The sequence below is a fragment of the Scyliorhinus canicula genome, chromosome 3 (genome assembly GCF_902713615.1).
Source record: "Scyliorhinus canicula chromosome 3, sScyCan1.1, whole genome shotgun sequence".
NCBI classification, from domain to species: domain Eukaryota; kingdom Metazoa; phylum Chordata; class Chondrichthyes; order Carcharhiniformes; family Scyliorhinidae; genus Scyliorhinus; species Scyliorhinus canicula.
In genome coordinates, this window is record NC_052148.1 from 202,583,103 (window position 1) to 202,601,742 (window position 18,640).

Consider the following 18,640-nt stretch of genomic DNA (forward strand, 5'->3'; position numbering starts at 1 on the left):
CTCTCCAGATTTGCCAACTAAGAGGCCTGGCCACAGGCAGCTCCGCCACCTGTCCTACCACACCATACTCTCCCCCGCCGTTCATTCTGTCTCTCCTTCCTTCACTCCATCCCACCACCCCCAACTCCCCCTGGGGCGGGGGGGGGGGGGGGAAACCCACACCATCGACCTCCCTCACCTCGCCCCCCCCACCCCCACCCCGCCCCCTCACCCCCACCCGGCACATCTTCTACACCCAGCCCAACCCATCCCTCACACCCTTCAGACAAAGGATTGAGGCAGAGGCAGCACGGCGGTTCAGCGCTGCCTCACAGCGCTAGGGACCCGGGTTCAATTCTGGCTTTGGGTGACTGTATGTGTGGAGTTTGCACGTTCTCCCTGTGTCTGCATGGGTTTCCTCTGGATGTTCTGGTTTCCTCACACAGTTCAAAGACAGGTTAGGAGGATTGGCTATGCAAAACAAATTGCTCCTGAATATGTATGTTAGGTGAGGTTATGGGCATAGGACGGGATATGTGTCTTGGTAGAGTGCTCTTTAAGAGAGTCAGTGCAGACTCGAGGGGTCGAATGGCTTCCTTCTGTACCGCAGGGATTCTGTTATGATTCTATGAGGTTGAATGTTGGTGAAAAGATGTTTGATACTGACTATATGTCATCATTGTCTACAGGAATAGTGCCAGAAGACTGGAGGATTGCAAATGCTGTCCCCTTGTTCAAGAAGGGGAGTAGAGACAACCCTGGTAACTATAGACCAGTGAGCCTTACTTCTGTTGTGGGCAAAGTCTTTTAAAGGTTTATGAGAGATAGGATTTATAATCATCTGGAAAGGAATAATTTGATTAGGGATAGTCAACACGGTTTTGTGAAGGGTAGGTCGTGCCTCACAAACCTTATTAAGTTCTTTGAGATGACCAAATAGGTGGATGAGGGTAAAGCAGTTGAAGGGTGTATATGGATTTCAGTAAAGCGTTTGATAAGGTTCCCCACGGTAGGCTATTGCAGAAAATACAGAGGCATGGGATTCAGGGTGATTTAGCAGTTTGGATCAGAAATTGGCTTGCTGTAAGAAGACAGAGGGTGGTGGTTGATGGGAAATGTCCAGCCTGGAGTTCAGTTACTAGTGGTGTACCGCAAAGATCTGTTTTGGGGCCACTGCTGTTTGTCATTTTTATAAATGATCTGGAGGAGGGCGTAGAAGGATGGGTGAGTACATTTGCAGATGACACTAAAGTCGGTTGAGTTGTGGACAGTGCGGAAGGATGTTGCAGATTACAGAGGGACATAGATAAACTGCAGAGCTGGGCTGAGAGGTGGCAAATGGAGTTTAATGCAGAAAAAGTGCGAGGTGATTCATTTTGGAAGGAGTAATAGGAAGACAGAGTACTGGGCTAATGGTAAGATTCTTGGTAGTGTGGATGAGCAGAGAGATCTGGGTGTCCATGTACATAGATTCCTGAAAGTTGCCACCCAAGTTGATAGGGTTGTTAAGAAGGCGTACGATGTGTTAGCTTTTATTAGTAGATGGATTGAGTTTCGGAGCCATGAGGTCATGATGCAGCTGTACAAAACTCTGGTGCGGCCGCATTTGGAGTATTGCGTGTAGTTCTGGTCGCCGCATTATAGGAAGGATGTGGAAGCATTAGAAAGGATGCAGAGGCGATTTACCAGGATGTTGCCTAGTAGGGAGGGAAGATCTTATGAGGAAAGGCTGAGGGACTTAAGGCTGATTTCGTTAGAGAGAAGGTTAAGAGGTGACTTAATTGAGGCATACAAGATGATCAGAGGATTAGATAGGGTGGACAGTGAGAGCCTTTTTCCTCGGATGGTGATGGCTAGTACGAGGGGACATAGCTTTAAATTGAGGGGAGATAGCTATAGGACAGATGTCAGAGGTAGGTTCTTTACTCAGAGAGTAGTAAGGGCGTGGAATGCCCTGCCTGCAACAGTAGTGCACTCGCTAACATTAAGGGCATTAAGGGCATTTAAATGGTCATTGGATAAACATATGGACGATAAGGGAATAGTGTAGATGGGCTTTAGAGGGGTTTCACAGATCGGCGCAACATCGAGGGCCGAAGGGCCTGTACTGCGCTGTAATGTTCTCTGTTCTATGTTCTATAGATACATTATTGTACCCTGAACCCTTACCTCCAACCCATGTGCCAACATAACTCGTGCCGAACTTCCTGATTTTGTGTAGCCTCTCGTTCCTTTTACGTGTGACCCCAGACAGCACATCTGACACAGGTGGTCTGCTGCGCCTGTCACCCTCTGACCTGAGATGCCTTTGACGGCTGTCCTTTGGAGGGCCAGGACCTGGATACCTCTGGCTGACTTTCGGGTTTCGTAGGTGATGAGGTGCCAACCTGTTCTGCCCGCTGCCGTCAGATGCGCCAGTGGGGGGGGGGGGGGGGATTCAGAAGTGCTGAGGTGTTTCAGGTGTTCCCCGTGGAAGGCACTGGCATCGGGACAGGCCCCATCACTTCCTCCTCCGTCGGGATGCTCGATGACCCTCGGGCTGCGCCATGGAATGAAAGTGAGACCGGAATGAGCTCCCGAGGCTCCACTGACACCTGCCACTGCAAGACCCGGAGGCCCACCCTTGGCTGAACCCGGGTCTCAATGCCCTCAAACAGCACACGAGCTGGACATTCAGGGAGTGGAACCCCTTCCTGTTAATGTAGGGCACTTCCTGATGGCCTGGTGCGTGCAAGGCGACATCCTTGCCATCTATTACCCCCTGGTCCTGGGACATCCCAGCGATGGCGGAGAACCCTGCTGCCCGGGATCTTGTTGGGCCTGGACCGTGTCAATGTTTATGTAGCTCACTGCCCGGGCTAAGAGGGCATTCGTGACCTCATCAATTCACTTGTGGGCTGTAGCCAATTGAGCCCTGGAATGATCAGGACTGTGGTGACCTAGTCGTTCACTGGGAGCGGACATCTTCCCCATCCACATGGTGCCAAGTCCGCAAGGACATGGCACAGGTGCCACACTGTTTCCCTGTTGAGGCGGAGCCTCCTGTTGCACAAGCTGACCGTCATCTGCCCGAAAGACCAGCAACGCCTGTACACCTCGGGCAGTCGCCGACCTCCCCCTCTGTGTCCCTCCCTGGCCTGATGTGCATCTGGTCCTCAGAATGTGAAGCACGGCCCTGCACATGGGCTGCCTTGAGTCTCTGTCGACACAGCTGTCGCCGTCTTCTCTGGCATCTGGTCACCTAGCCTGCCAGCAGCACTGTAAGGGCAGCCACCGCGGGGTCCAAGATATCTGTGCGAAGGATCGGGGGGGGGGGGGGGGGGGGGATGGTAGCTTCGTCCATGGGGGGGCCTCCGATGGGGTCTGGCCCGCAATCGGGGCCCGCTGATCGGCAGGCCAGCCTCTCCCCCCCCCCGGGCCTACTTTGTTGCGTATCTGGCCCCAGAACCCCCGCGCCATGTTGCGTCGGGACCACCGCGCATGTGTGGGTTGGAACGTCGCCACTGTGCATGCGCGGGTTGGCGTTGCCCCCAGTGCGTGCCAGGAAGTGAAGCTGGAGCGGCGTGAACTGCTCCAGCGCTGTGCTGGCCCCCTGTAGGGGCCCGAATCGCTAATGCCCGCGCCCGTTTCGACAGCGTTCACGACGGCGCGGACACTCTGTCCCGTGATCGGAGAATCGCGCCCATGCTTTCGAATTTACTGATAAGGTGAGAAATTAGTTGACCGCCGACTTTCATGGCGGGTTGCAGAGCCCATCACGCCATGTTGGGAACATCATTTGAACCATTTTGAATATCATGAATACTCATTGAAGTGGAAACGTGCCAGAATCACACCCCCACTTCAGGTCAAATGGCCACACTGGTCACAAATTTGACCGATGTGATTCACAACCGGATAGAAATGACATGCACCTGGCGAGCGCCACTTCACTCGTGATCTCGAGGTATGTTTGCCTACCTTTCGTAGCACTGCTTTTATGGGTGCTCTGTCCCAAACTGTGCAATAGGAATTCAGAAGGGGGGGAGTGTGTCATGGCCAAGGCTTACCATGTGACACCAACGGGAAGGTGGGGGGTTATTGAAAGGGGTGGAGGGTAAAAGCTTGACTGAGGGGGGAAACGAGTGGGGAAGAGAGCACAGAGACACATGACTGAGGAGAGTGGGGGATTTAGTCGGGTCTAGAGAGCATAGTCAGTCCTAGGGTCTAAGCTGGCCTGGTAGTAATACCTCAGCAGCTCCATTTTCCAAGCTGATCCAATGACACAGTACAAAAACAAGCTCTGAAAAATATTGCCAGAGGAGGGCTGCCAGGGATTTTCGGGCGAGTCAATGACTGTACTTGTGGATCGTTTGAAGAAGTAGCCTACTATTAGATATGTTTGAAACAGTCAAATGCTAATTCAGGCAAAGTGATATTTTAACTAATGTTGTACATTCTTGCAAGAATATAAACCCGAGTGGGGTCATTGTAGAATTGGCTTCCGAAGACCCCTTGTCTCTTTGGTGTACAGGTCCACAGGTCACTGAAAGGGGCAACACAGGTGGAGAAGGTAGTCAAGAAGGCATACGGCATGCTTGCCTTCATTGGCCGGGGCATTGAGTATAAGAATTGGCAAGTCATGTTGCAGCTGTATAGAACCTTAGTTAGGCCACACTTGGAGTATAGTGTTCAATTCTGGTTGCCACACTACCAGAAGGATGTGGAGGCTTTAGAGAGGGTGCAGAAGAGATTTACCAGGATGTTGCCTGGTATGGAGGGCATTAGCTATGAGGAGAGGTTGAATAAAGTCGGTTTGTTCTCACTGGAACGACGGAGGTTGAGGGGCGACCTGATAGAGGCCTACAAAATTATGAGGGGCATAGACAGAGTGGATAGTCAGAGGCTTTTTACTAGGGTAGAGGGATCAATTACTAGGGGCCATAGGTTTAAGGTGTGAGGGGCAAAGTATAGAGTAGATGTACGAGACAAGTTTTTTACACAGAGGGTAGTGGGTGCCTGGAACTCCCTGCCGGAGGAGGTGGTGGAAGCAGGGGCGACAGTGACATTTAAGGGGCATCTTGACAAATACATGAATAGGATGGGAATAGAGGGATATGGACCCAGGAAGTGTAGAAGGTTTTAGTTTAGACGGGCAGCATAGTCGGCACAGGCTTGGAGGGCCGGAGGGCCTGTTTCTGTGCTGTACGTTTCTTTGTTCTTTGTTCTTTAGTGGGAAATCCCGAATGTCAGGAGGAGCAAACTGAAAAGGGGCCATGAGCCAAAATGCATCAGCCTCATGACCCTAAGACCTCAACACATTGAAGCTGGAAGATTAAGATTTTGAAGGCTGCCTCCCCAAAAGAACTCTCACAACATGAGTGCAAGTTGGGGCTGCTGTGTAATCTAAAGGGTACAGTCTAACAGTGCCCCGAATGAGGCTTCTCTCACATGGCTTGTCCCCCAGCCAGATCCCAGCTCTGTGTCAAAGCCCCAACATGCTTGTGTCATTTGGTGAGGAATTGTTGGAGGTTAGGTCCCCTACCAGTGATTGAGATGGCTGTGATAGCATTCTCAGGGACTAGGTAGGGATGTAATGGCTGGAAGGCTACTACACAAGATAGGAGCTCATAGTGTTAGAGGTAATATTGTAACATGGATGGTGGATTGGCTGATTAACAGGAAGCAGCGAGTGGTGATAAGGGGGAGGCTGGAGGGCAGTAACCAGTAGAGTTCCACAGGGATCAGTGCTGGACCACAGCTCTTCTCAATATATATTAATCATTTTGAGGAAGGTACAGTGTACTGTGGCCATATTTGTGAATGATACAATGGTGGGAGGGAAGCCAGGGTGTAAGGAGGATGTAAATAGTTTACGGAGAGATATTGACAGATTAAGTGAGTGGGCAGAAAACTGGCAAATAGAATTCAAGGTGGAAAAATGTGAGATTGTTCATTTTGGAAGAAAGAATGAGAAGGCAGATTATTACTTAAATTAGAGTGACTGCAGAAAGGGACTTGAGGGTGTTTGTTCATGAAATCCAGAAAGCTAGGATACAGGTGCAGAAGGAACTAGGGAAGGCAAATGGAATGCTGGCTTTTATTTCAAGGGGGCTGCAGTATAAAAATAAAGAGGTGTTGCTGCAACTGCACAAGGTACTAGTGAGGCCACATTTACAGTACTGTGTACAGTTTGGTCTCCTTATTTAAGGAAAGATATATTATCATTGGAGGCAGTACAGAAGAGGTTCACTAGGAGGATCTTGGGCACGGAGGGACTGCCATATGAGGAAAGATTGGACTGGTTGTGTTTATGCTCCTTTGGAGTTCAGATGAATGAGAGGTGATATGTTTAAAACGTATTAGATTCTTAGTGGGTTCGACAGGGTAAATGTTTGGAGGATGTTTCCACTCATGGGAGAGTGTAGGACCAGAGGGCATAGTCGCAGATTGAGGAGGTGCTTCTCTAAGGTGGATTTGAGAAAGAATTTCTTCTCTCAAAGAGTGGTGAATCTTTGGAATTCTTTACCCCAGGAAGCTGAGGAGGCTAAGTCTTTAAACATTTTCAAAGCTGAGATTGATAGGTTTGTAATTAATAGGGGGGCTAAAGGTTACAGAGATAAGGCAGAAAAGTGGACTTAGTGTTAGATCAGCAAAGATCTTACTAAATGGCAGTGTAGGCTCAAAGGACTCAATGGCCTAATTCTGTTGCTGTTCCTTATAGTTTTATGGAATGAAAGTGACCCATGGGTTCTAGAATTGCTCAGTTAGCGATTGGAAGGTGAACATTGCTGGTTTATGTTCATTCATGTTTCTGTTCAGAGTTTTCGCAGACACATGCAAGAGAGCCTCGTGGAAGGAGTAGACACACTACCTTCAGCTTGGCAATCAGGCAACCATGAAGGGGAAGACAATCATCACTAGGGGCCAGTGGGGCCCCCTCAAGACCCAGAAGCTGAGGCTGAGAGACCCATTGAGCAGAGGCTTTTGCCAAGACCAAGGGTGTATGGAGGACACCTCACATGCCTCAATGTTGCAGGGACAGGAGGCTATCCATTTCCAGTGCCTCCAAAAGTGACAACCTCTCTGGCCTTCATCACGAGTGGCTCGTTCCAGGGCTCCATTGGGGACCTCTGCAGAATCTCTCATGTACCTGCTCACAAATGCATTCACGAGGTTACAGATGCTCTATTTGGCAATATCCAGCTCTCTCAAGATGAAGCCAGCCAGGCTGCCACAGCAATGGAATTTGCAGCTATCTCCAGATTCCTATCCACTCGTGTCTTTCAGAGCCCACGGGAACAGCCATTACAATCCAGCCAAGCAGGATTCTCCAGCGTGCAGTTAAGGGAGCAAAGCAAGTGCATCGGCCCTCTTCCCCATAGGTAGTACTGGCTGGTCCGACACCCTGAAGACTGCCACTCTTGGGCATGGCTCCACCCTCACCCCGACAACCTTGGACATTGCCTCGAAGAAGGCTGTCCAAATCTGACAAGTCTGGGGCAGGCTCAGAACACATGGACGTGGTTGGCCAGGCCTCCCTGGCACCGTTCATACCGTCCACCTCCGGGAAGAACCTGTTCATTTGGGTTCTGGTTAGGTGCGCTCTGTGCACCACTTTAAACTGTATGAGGCTTTGCCTTGAGCAGGAGGAAGTGGAGTTTGTCCTACTTAGTGCTTCACTCCAGAGTCCCCATCCTACTTCGGTCCCTACTTTGTCCTCCCATTTCTGTCTTGCTCAGTTGAATGGTGCTCCCGCCCTCTCTAAAAGTCGTCCGTACATGTCCATCATAGTTCCCCTTCTCCAGATTGTCCGCGTGCAGCAGTTCCTCCAGCACTGTGTCTCTCAGGGCCCTAGGGTACCTCATCAGCTCCTTGCAGAGAAAATTTTCAATTTGTAAATGTCGGAGCTCCTGTGCATTCGGTAGCTCCAGTCTTTCTGTTAGCTCGTCTTTGTTTGTGCGTCTGTCCCCCATGTAAAAGTCATCCCTGATCGTGAGCGTCCCCCTGTCCTGTCTCCACTTCTTAAAAGTGGCTCCTAGCATGGCTGGTGGGTATTTGTGGTTACCGCAGATGGGGGCCATGGTGGACATCTCGGTTAAGCCGAAATGTTGTCCCATCTGGTTCCATGTTTTAACGTAGCTACCACCATTGGGCTGGGCGTGTGCTTTGCTGTGTGGAATGGGAGCGCTGCCATGGCGAGGGCACGGAGTGTCGTTCCCTTGCAATAGGACTCCTCCAGCCTCACCCATTCCATACTCTGTTCCCTTACCCATCCTCTCACTCTCTCAGCTGTGGCTGCCCAGTGGTAGTATTGCAAGTTCAGAAGAGCCAGGCCGCCCATGTTACTTCTCTTCTGCAGTGTAGTCTTGGGGATTCTTGGATTCTTCCCCCACACAAACGCCATGATCATTTTGTCTATTCCTTGGAAAAAGGCCTTGGAAATGAAGATTACTATAATCTAAACAGGAATAGGAACCTTGGCAGTACGTTCATCTTTATCGTCTGCACCCTCCCCGCCAGGGAGAGCGGGAGTGCATCCCTTTTTAACTTCCTCCGCCAGACTGGCCGGATTCCACTTGTGGATCCATGTCCAGACATGGGCTGTCTGGATCCCCAATTTGCTTTGCGCTAGTTTGAATGGTGGACCCTCCAGCTCCATCCCGCCCCCATTCGGATTCACCGGGTCGATTGACCATCTCAGAACTGGAAGACATAGTCTGGCGTGACACTAGCCAGATTTTCTGGCTCAATGTTGCATCCTCCCATGTCCAAGTCGGACATCTGGGGCCTCTGCACACAATTTATTGATTGTAGTTTTAATCATCTAGAAGGAATCACACAGATCATCATCTATCAGCAAACCTCAAGCTCTAAATCATAGAGATTGTAAGGTGGGGACTACAACATAGAAACATACTTAGAAAATAGAAGCAGGAGGAGGCCATTTGGCCCTTCGAGCCTGTTCCACCATTCATTATGATCATGGCTGATCATCAAGTTTAATACCCTGATCCCGCCTTCCTCCAGGAGCTATATCTAGTTCCTTCTTGAAATTACACACTTTAGCCTCAACTACTTTCTGTGGCAGTGAATTCCACAGATTCACCACTCTCTGGGTGAAGAAACTTTTCCTCACCTCAGTCCTAAAAGTAAGAAGTCGTACAACACCAGGTTAAAGTCCAACAGGTTTGGTTGGAGTCACTAGCTTTCGGAGCACTGCTCCTTCATCAGGTGAGTGAGCTGCGCTTCGAAAGTTGGTGATTCAAAACAAAGCTATTGGACTTTAACCTGGTGTTGTAAGGCTTCTTACAGAGCTCACCGCAGTCCAACATCGGGATCTCCACATCAGTCCTAAAAGGTTTACCGCTTATCCTCAAACTATGACCACTACGACCCTTTCACTAAGACACCACCCTAAGGGCGGTGGCCTCGCCCTTTCCTGCCTCTGTAAACGACTTTAGTTCTGCAAGTCTCTGAGGTCTCCTTGCTTATCCTTTTGTGCAAATTGCCTTAATTTCTCTCATTAGCAGTTATGCCTTCAGTGACCAAGGCCCTCAGCTATGGAATTTCCTCCTTAAAGCCACTCAGTCACCCTCTCCTCCTTCATGCTGATCCGTAAAACCTATCTTTTTTGACAAGCCTTTGTCACCTCTGAATATGCTCTCCGTGACTTAGTGCTGAGCATTGCATCATAAGACAACAAGATGTAGGAACAGAAGTAGGCCATTTGTTCTTGTTTCATAACAGTCCTGTGAAGCACAGTGGAGTTTTGCGCTCTGTTAAATGTGCTAGATAAATAAAAGCTTATTATTGTTCTGATAAATGGAGAGAGCTGCTAGCCTGAAATTCTTCAATAGCTGCAGCTATAACTCATTCTCTGTCAGAACCTCAGAAGTGTAGAACTCGTAAACTCCCTTCCAACTACTAACTACAGGCTGTTAAATCCCATGATTGACATCATCCAACCACTACTTTCTTGTTTGTCTCCTCTTCTCCCCACTTGGTATCCCCTGTTCTACGGTCCATGGCCCTCCACCTACATTTTTCAATGTGTCATTCTGGCTCAGTGGGCGACATATTTGCCTCTGAATCAGAACATTGAACTCATGGCCCGGAGCCCCTAACCTCGATGGCACTGCGGGAAGTATTGCAGTGTCGGAGGCGCAATCTTCTGGGCAAAATGTTCAAACTGAGTTGGTTGGCAGTCTTCTGTCTGGATGAATAATCAATGCCGAACATTAATATGTGAAGCTAGCTCCACAGTCTTCCCCACTGAGCATCACTCAATTAACTGTACGAATGTTAGTGGTTCATCTCCTGTTTTAGATGGAGACTAAGATGAGGTCCCCGGTCTCCCCTCCCCCAATCTCTGGAAAAAAAACAGATATTTTAGAACATGGCACTAGAACAAAGAGCAGGGGTTGTGCCTTATGTCTGCTGCATTGAGGGCTGCACAGTGGCGCGGTGGTTAGCACTGCTGCCTACGGCGCTAAGGATCCAGGTTTGATCCCGGCCCCGGGTCACTGTCCGTGTGGCATTCTCCCCGTGTCTGCGTGGGTCTCACCCTCACAACCCAAAGATGTGCAGGCTCAGTGGATTGGCCACACTATATTGCCCCCTTTGAAAAAAAGTCTGGTGTATGTTCAATGGACAACTCAAGGGTAGGGTTCCGTACAGCTGTCAGACCCTGCTAGTGGTTGACAGTACCCAAAATGAATCCATTTCTCGAGGTTGCATAATGACAAGACTGCCCAGGCGAGTTGCAATCATTGATCGAAAGGCTAATTTTAAAAACCTTATGAAAGGCTAATCGTCTCTAAACGGATGCATTGGGCGAAATTCTCCGCCCCCCACGACGGGTGGGAGAATAGCGGGAGGGCCTTCCCGACATTTTTGCCGCCCTCCCGCTATTCTCCCGCCCCCCCGCCGAAGTCCCGACCCGAATCGCTGCCGCCGTTTTTTTACGGCCGGCAGCGATTCTCAGCTGTTAGATGGGCCGAAGTCCCAGCCCTTTCCGCCGTTTTTACGAACGGCAAACACACCTGGTCTTGCCGTTCGTAAAAACGGCGTCACAAACTCGCTATTAATAACCATGGCACCGATTGGCACGGCCGTACCACGGCCGTGCCAAGGGTGCCATGGGCCCGCGATCGGTGGGCACCGATCGCGGGCAGCGGGCCCGATGCCCGCGCACTACTTGTCCTTCCGCCGCCCCGCAGTATCCATTCGCGGGGCGGCTGAGGGGCAACCCGGCCCGCGCATGCGCGGGGTTCACGCAAAAACGCGATGACGTCACCCGCGCATGCGCGGGTTTGAGTCTTCCAACCTGCGCATGCGCGGCTGACGTCATATGACGCGTCAGCCGGCGCTAACTCCGGCAAGCGGGCTTAACGATTTTTGTTAAGCCCGTCTTGCCGGAGCCTACGGCGTCGGGCTGCTAGCCCCGACCGGGGACCAGAATCGGTCCCCGGTCGGGAAGGGGCACGCTGCCGTAAAACCCGCCCGGGTTTTACGGCAGCTTTACGATTTCTCCCGTTTTGGGAGAATCTCGCCCATTATTTTTCAAACTCACATTTTGGCTTGGTTTTATGTTGCTTGCTGCACAATTAAACTGAAGAGACAAGAAAAGAATAATGGAGCGTACATGAGGCTGGAATGAGAGTGGAATTAGCAATTAACAACAACAACAAAAACACCATTATCTGATCAAAGCTGTACGAGGAACCATTGAAAGGAAGCAGGGATTAGCATGAGAATAGGCAGGCAGCGGCAAGGTGCACTCATGCTTTCATGAGTAGCTGACACAATTGATAATTCCACAAGCCCATTAAATTTTAATGAGTGCTTTAACCCTCAATTGGCAACAAGCAGTTGGGCTGTCACCTGGTCCCACGGCTAAGCACCTGCCTTCTTTCAATGATTTTATTTAAGGAGCCTCCATTTAACAATGAGGTTGAGTAGGAATCAGCACAGCAATTGCCTACAAAACATATAATAATAATAATCTTTATTAATGTCACAAGTAGGCATACATTAACACTGCAATAACGGTACTGTGAAAATCCCCGAGTCACCACACTCCGCCACCTGTCTGGGTACACCTGAGGGAGAATTCAGAATGTCCAATTCACCTTACAGCACGTCTTTCGGGACTTGTGGGAGGAAACCGGAGCACCCGGAGGAAACAACACAGACACAGGGAGAACGTTCAGACTCCGCATAGACAGTGACCCAAGCTGGGAATCAAACCTGGGACCCTAGCACTGTGAAGCAAGAGTGCTAACCGCTGTGCTACCGTGCCATTAATTGGGAATGTTATAGGAGAGACTGAGTAGACTGGGACAATACTCATTGGGATTTAGAAGAATGAGGGGGATCATATTGAGACATATAAAATTATGAATGGAATAGATAAGATAGAATCAGCGAGGTTGTTTCCACTGGTGGGTGAAGCTAGAACTAGGGGGCATAGCCTCAAAATAAGCGGGAGCAGATTTAGAACTGAGTTGAGGAGGAACTTCTTCACCCAACGGGTTGTGAATCTGTGGAATTCCCTGCCCAGTGAAGCAGTTGAAGCTACCTTGTTGAATGTTTTTAAGGCAAAGGTAGATAGATTTTTGAACAGTAAAGAAATTAAGGGTTATGGTGAGCGGGTGGGTAAGTGGAGCTGATTCCACAAAAGGATCAGCCTAGTTCTTATGTTCTTTAATGTTCACCCAAATTCCCCTTTACTTCCCAGAAAAGGAGACTTGTGTGGGAGAGGAGGGAGGTGAAAGTAATCAACACAGGCCAGCAGCATGGTTCGATTCCCGTACCAGCCTCCCCGGACAGGCGCCGGAATGTGGCGACTAGGGGCTTTTCACAGTAACTTCATTTGAAGCCTACTCGTGACAATAAGCGATTTTCATTTCATTTTTCATTTCATTTAGAAATATTATATGAAAGTACCAAATTCTGGAATAACAATCAGTCAGCCAGCACTTGAAAGATGGGGTGATTCTTCCAGACTCCTTACTAAAACCCAAGTGCTTGAGCTGTGTTTTCTACTTTACAGATTGCTGACTTCTCTCTTTATCTCTTTCCAACTATCCGTTGGCTGCTCTGTATAAGAAAATGAAGTGGGTACTTTTGAGCTTAATTTGTTAGAAAACTCGTGGAACTGAGAAATTTCCAAAAGTCTGTTTGTTATTTGTCGGTGACCAGAGTCGCAACCATCTCGACATTAAAACATTCAAAGGGCTCAACAGCCTCACATTCAAAACTGACATTTTTAAAAGGAATATTCTAGAATGGAGGCTGACAAGGAAGTGATTGCACACCTATGCATGTTATGCAAAAAAAGTGGGCCATCACACTTCGGGCAAAGAGACTGATAATTTCTGTTTAGTTGAATTTATGTCTAAAGGAAAAGTTGTTCAAAAGATAAAAAGCTTGTGCGATACAACTGGTGGAAAAATATAACAAATTTACTTTCAATGGGAAAATCCTATTATTTTTAGCCAGTATGGGTTAATGGCACTTGTCCACCACACTGCACAAAGCACACCAGCATCTTGAGCTGGCAGGCATTGTCTCATAGACAGTGGATTGCCTTTCGGTGCCCTTTTTAATTGAAATGACATGTTAAAACAAAGGACAGCTTTTCCAGCTGCAGCTGTTAGCTGTATTAAAGCTTACGGCACATCAGACTTGGGAGCTGGGGCGAGGGAGGGACTTACTACTGACAATGAATAAAGCCCGTTGGTCTGCACTGATCTCGCTGATATTGTGGACCAACCTCAGTAGAGCCTCTGGGTGGAACCTCAGCATCGCTATTGATGTGGATCGAGTGAGACACAAATAGCTTACCCACTGTGCTGTGGTAGGTAACATTTATTTATGCAGAGCAATGTGTCACTGAACAGTGTGGGATAAATATGCAAATTTCTGTTTCTATGCCCTTCTGGCATGCTGACATTCAGCATCTCCCTCTTTGTTCCAGACCCATTTAGGAAGGAAGCTAAACACAATCTACTGATAATTAAAGAGGCAGTGTCTTTGTGAAAACATATACTGGAAACCTTGGGGAGAGGGAGAGTGACCTGAGTCATTTTAGTCACAACCACATCCCTCACAATGACATGAAACGTGTCTTGCTTTTGCGAGCAATCGGAGAAAGGATTTTCAAACAGCTTTTCAAGAAGATAGTGCTCCTTTAAAGGGATGTTTATTCTCCACTGGGAGCACCCGATCATGTTTTTTTTATAAGGGGAAAGTTATTGTGAGTGCCTTGCCTCACTTAAGATAGGGCTACTGTTTATATATTATTTATTTTAATGCCGCAGAAAAAGAGCCAATGCTTTAACACTCTGGCTAAGCCACCACTAAACAATTTTATTAATTGCGTTGTATGTAGACGTTTACAAGCCATTGATGTCAAAGGTCATTGTCGTACATGAATGCTTTGAGTGTTCTTTTCTGTGATCCTGGCCTAGTGCTTGCCTCACCCTACACCTCCACTAATGTGATACTGTGGAGAAGGATGGGGAAAATATCTAACAGGGTTGGAGGTACAACCACAAAACCTGTACAATCCCATGGGGCGCCAGTCAGAAGGTCTAAGTGGATGCAGATTAAATAGGTCGCGTTTATTATCATTAGGTAGTAAAATGGAGGGGCCCAAAAGCGGACCACACAATGCAAATGTGGCTCTTTATCCATGCTGACCACTTTAATTTTCCAATTTCTGTGGAGAAAAGCAATTTGGAGAATTTAAATTCCTGCAAATATCTTACCCTCAGCTTATTTCAGTGATTATACAATGTGATTACAATTCGACCAAAGATCGAATTCATGCTGCACACAATGGTCACATCACGGTCACGGGATTTTGCCATAATCTTATCCCAGTCTTCCTGCCTGCTTTATCAGAAAAGAGGTGGAGACACTGGGAGGAGATTGTATTCTTTCTTTAAAAGGGAGTGTAATTAGGATCTCAGTTCACAGTTGGGGCCTCACTTTTGAATTTCTTTTACATAAAGAGGTTGCTTTGTGGCAGCAGCAGCAGCACCCCCCCCCCCCCCCCCCCCCCCCCCCCCCCGGCCTTTCCCACATTCTCCTGCTGTTAGTATTTGGATTTCAATGCAGCCTCTCAGCATTTTCATAGTGGCACCCTTCAGGGGCTGGAAAGAATTTCCTCAACTTGATTAGAGCCCCACTGTTACACAGGGTGTTGTATAAATCAAGGAGGGAATTGTTTAGCTTTCACCCTATAAGTTACAATCAGTATTTGCAGACTGGAGGCCAGTTTAGCTCAGTTGACTAGACAACTGGTTTATGCTGCAGAGGTCAGCAGTGCGGGTTCAATTCCCGTACCGGCTGAGGTTATTCATGAAGGCCATGCCTGAGGTGTGGTCATCGTCAGGTCAAATCACCACCAGTCAGTTCTCCTCCTCAAAGGGGAAAGTAGCCTATAGTCATGGGGAACTATTGCGACTTTACCTTTTGCCTTTATTTGCAGGCACATGTCAGTGATTGTGATCAGGTGACTGTCTATTTACACCACTGTAAAAGATGGGTTCATTGCACTTGGATGCTAATTTGGGTCCTTTGCTGTTTTGCTGACTGCTTGAGGATCTTCCTTCAGGGACAGAGCAGCCTAAGAGTCATACCACAAATTTATATTCCCCTTTTGCGAATTTGCGATGTCATAACATTAGTTTCTCAATTAATGTTACTTGCTTAAGGGAGTTCAGTTCTTAGACCAATTAAAGGAACTGGAAGTATTCTTCCTAACACAGAAAAGGTTAAGGGGAGATTTAAGTAAAATGTTCAACATTATGGGCGGGATTTGCTGGCTATTCACATCGGTGGGGTATTCAAGTCCCACGGATGGCATATGGGTTTCCCCAATCCCGTTGACGAACGGGGGACCAGAAATTCCCGCTGGCGAGCTGTGTCCGCTGCTGAAAAACGTGCGGTGGGTTGTTTGGTAAGTTCCGCCCTATTAATTTTTTTTGACCACCTGGGAATTATGGGAGGTGAGGCTGCAGAAGGAAAGTAGAGTATAGGTAGAAGATCAGCCAAGATCTTATTGAATAGGAGAGCAGGCTGGAGGGGCAGAATAGCCTTCTCCTTCTCCATCTTCAGATGTATTTCAATAGAGTAAATAAAGAGGAAGTGTTTTATTGAAATGGAGGGTCAGTAACAAGAGGGCACAGATTCAAGATAAATAAGGATCACAGGGAAGATGAGGAGACATTGAGCAGGATTTTCCCTTCCCCTGACCAAGTGCTGGGAAAATGGCATTTTCCCTACTGGCCACAATAGCAGGTTTTTGTGCCGGATTGTCTGCCTCCTACCTCATTACATATTCATCATCAGGAAACATGCCGTATCACCAGCGGGCAGCCTGTGATTCACCTGCCCCACCATAACATCAGTGGTTTATTGCACTGAGCACCATATTTAAACTGCGCCCGCACATACATCTTTCAAGGCCTGAAACCCGAGATTTCTGCAAGATGACCCACAAGGGGAAGAAACATTCAGCCCCAAAGTTAACCGATGTCTCATTGGAACATTTACTTGGCACAGCTGAGGTCCGCCAAGACCTTCTGTACCCCCGGCATGGCCCAAGGAGGACCACAAAGGTAACTGACATGGCTTGGGAGGAGGTATTTGTGGCAGTGAGTGTTAACTCCATCCAGAAGAGATTGGTCATACAGTGTATAGAAACCACATGAATGAGCCCATCCACATAGTCCGGGTAAGTTAACCTTCTCATAACTAACTAAATAAAAGCAAATTACCGCGGATGCTGGAATCTGAAACAAAAGAGAAAAAGTTGGAAAATCTCAGCAAGTCTGGCAGCATCTGCAGGGAGAAAAAAGAGCTAACGTTTCGAGTCCGATGACTCTTTGTCAATTCTTTTCTCTCCCTACAGATGCTGCCAGACTTGCTGAGATTTTCCAACTTTTTCTCTTTCACTTCTCATAACTAGCTCATCTTCCAGACTGCAAGACTGTGAGTGCAATGTGATGTTTTGGATTTTGATGCCACGCACTAAATATCTCTACTCTCTTTCATTGGCTGCTCTGCCAAGCACACTTGGGCCACCAAGAACTGCCCCTCATCCCCATCCCCTTGACACTCAGATGATGAACCTGGGGATGCAACAAATGAAGATCTATCAGAGTTCACCACACACTCCACCAGGACAGAGACACACACCTCAGTGGGACACGGATCCAGTGTAGTCTCGGGGTTGCAATCTGCTCTCCACCAGTCTGAGGCAGGGCATCCGAGGTCATCAGCACTCAGAGGACTGCTGGAGGCCACGATTCTGCGTCTGAGTCAGACGGCAAGCTTGCGGACTTGGTCTTAAGGCAGCCGTTGGAGCTGCAGTGAAAGACAATGGAAGATCCGGCAAAGTTATCAGATGCACTCCACAAATTGCAGTGTATGATGGAGGAATCCCTCCACGGTTCGGTCTGAGGTTATAGCGCTGGCATGCCATGGCATGGACAGGAGGGCGGCTGCCATGAAGACATTTGTCCAGGATTTAAGTCCAGAAATAGGACCCCATCATTGATGGAATTTATCAGTGGCTACATGAGAGGGGGTCAGGGCACCCTGATATCATTGCCTGTGCCCCTTCTCCTCAAAGAATCAGCTGGTCAGCTAGGGGCCCTCAGGCACCCACTGGGATGGGGACCAGCAGCCGGACGCCTGGGGCCATCTACCGAGATGACTCTGGATGTGTTCAGCCAATTCCAATCCCCTTTGCCTCTGACCCCAGCAACTCCCGCTCTACAGACTGAGGGGTGAACCTGCCTCACAGCAGGTCTGCCAAAGCAGACCGCAACCCTCCAAGCCTCTACTCTCCAGAGGACCACTAAAGTCAACGCAGACAACAGTGCGTAGAAGTCAGCAGGCTCCATCCACCTCCACTGTGAATGTCGAGAAAGCATTAAGACATAACAGCAGGATAAGGAAGATCAAGAAATAGTAAAAGTAACAGTGGCAAGTGTGTTCGCCACATGTATAATACTTTCCACCTATGTAAATAAAATTGCACACATTAAACATCTCTTCTTGTGTCTGCCTCCACTGCAGGTTGAGTTGTGTGGTGGTCTATCAGGGAGTACACCATGTTCCCTCCCCCCATTTATCACTGATCTCGCATCATATGCCTCAGGTCCCTGTTGTGTGAAGGCATCTCATCACAGTAAGTGTCCCATCTCAGTCCCCCTCCATGTAAAAAATGCTTGTGCGAGACAACTTGGTGACCAACATTGTGGGTATAAATGATGGTAATTTCTGGTTGCGTAGAATGGAGGTTCAGGTAATCCCCAACTCATCTGCATTGTGGTATGTTAGGGTGTAGTGTACAAGGAGAGATGTAGATGTGCAAGGATAAGAATAATATTTTATTTATCTCTATGTACTGTCTGTCATCCCTGAGGGACTACAATCTAAAAGGCCATACTCAGAAGTCATGCGCACACCTGTCTGCTTTGTGATAATATGGGCAACATTAAATGCAGCCTCCATTTTCTTCATGTTCTCCTCTTTGTTGGATTATTGATATAAAAACATGAGTTATCAGCAGTCTTCAGTTTCTTTTTCTGTTTCTGACTAGTGAGCGACTATTAGTCAATGCAATCGTGACCATGGCTACGAACACACTCAATGTCAC

General features: G+C 48.3%; 1 protein-coding gene across 8 annotated transcripts in view; it reads left to right on the forward strand.

The window, feature by feature from the left end:
* The window catches only part of trim2a (tripartite motif containing 2a), a 212,817-nt gene that overhangs the window by 30,909 nt on the left and 163,268 nt on the right, over positions 1 to 18,640 (forward strand). Inside the window, exon 1 of one of the 8 annotated variants that reach the window (XM_038792018.1) lies at positions 13,800 to 13,822. The exons of the other annotated variants lie outside the window; for them this stretch is intronic. The gene's annotated coding sequence lies outside the window, so the exon portion shown is untranslated. Of the gene's footprint in view, positions 1 to 13,799; positions 13,823 to 18,640 lie in introns of those variants that run through there. 8 annotated transcript variants of the gene reach the window in all.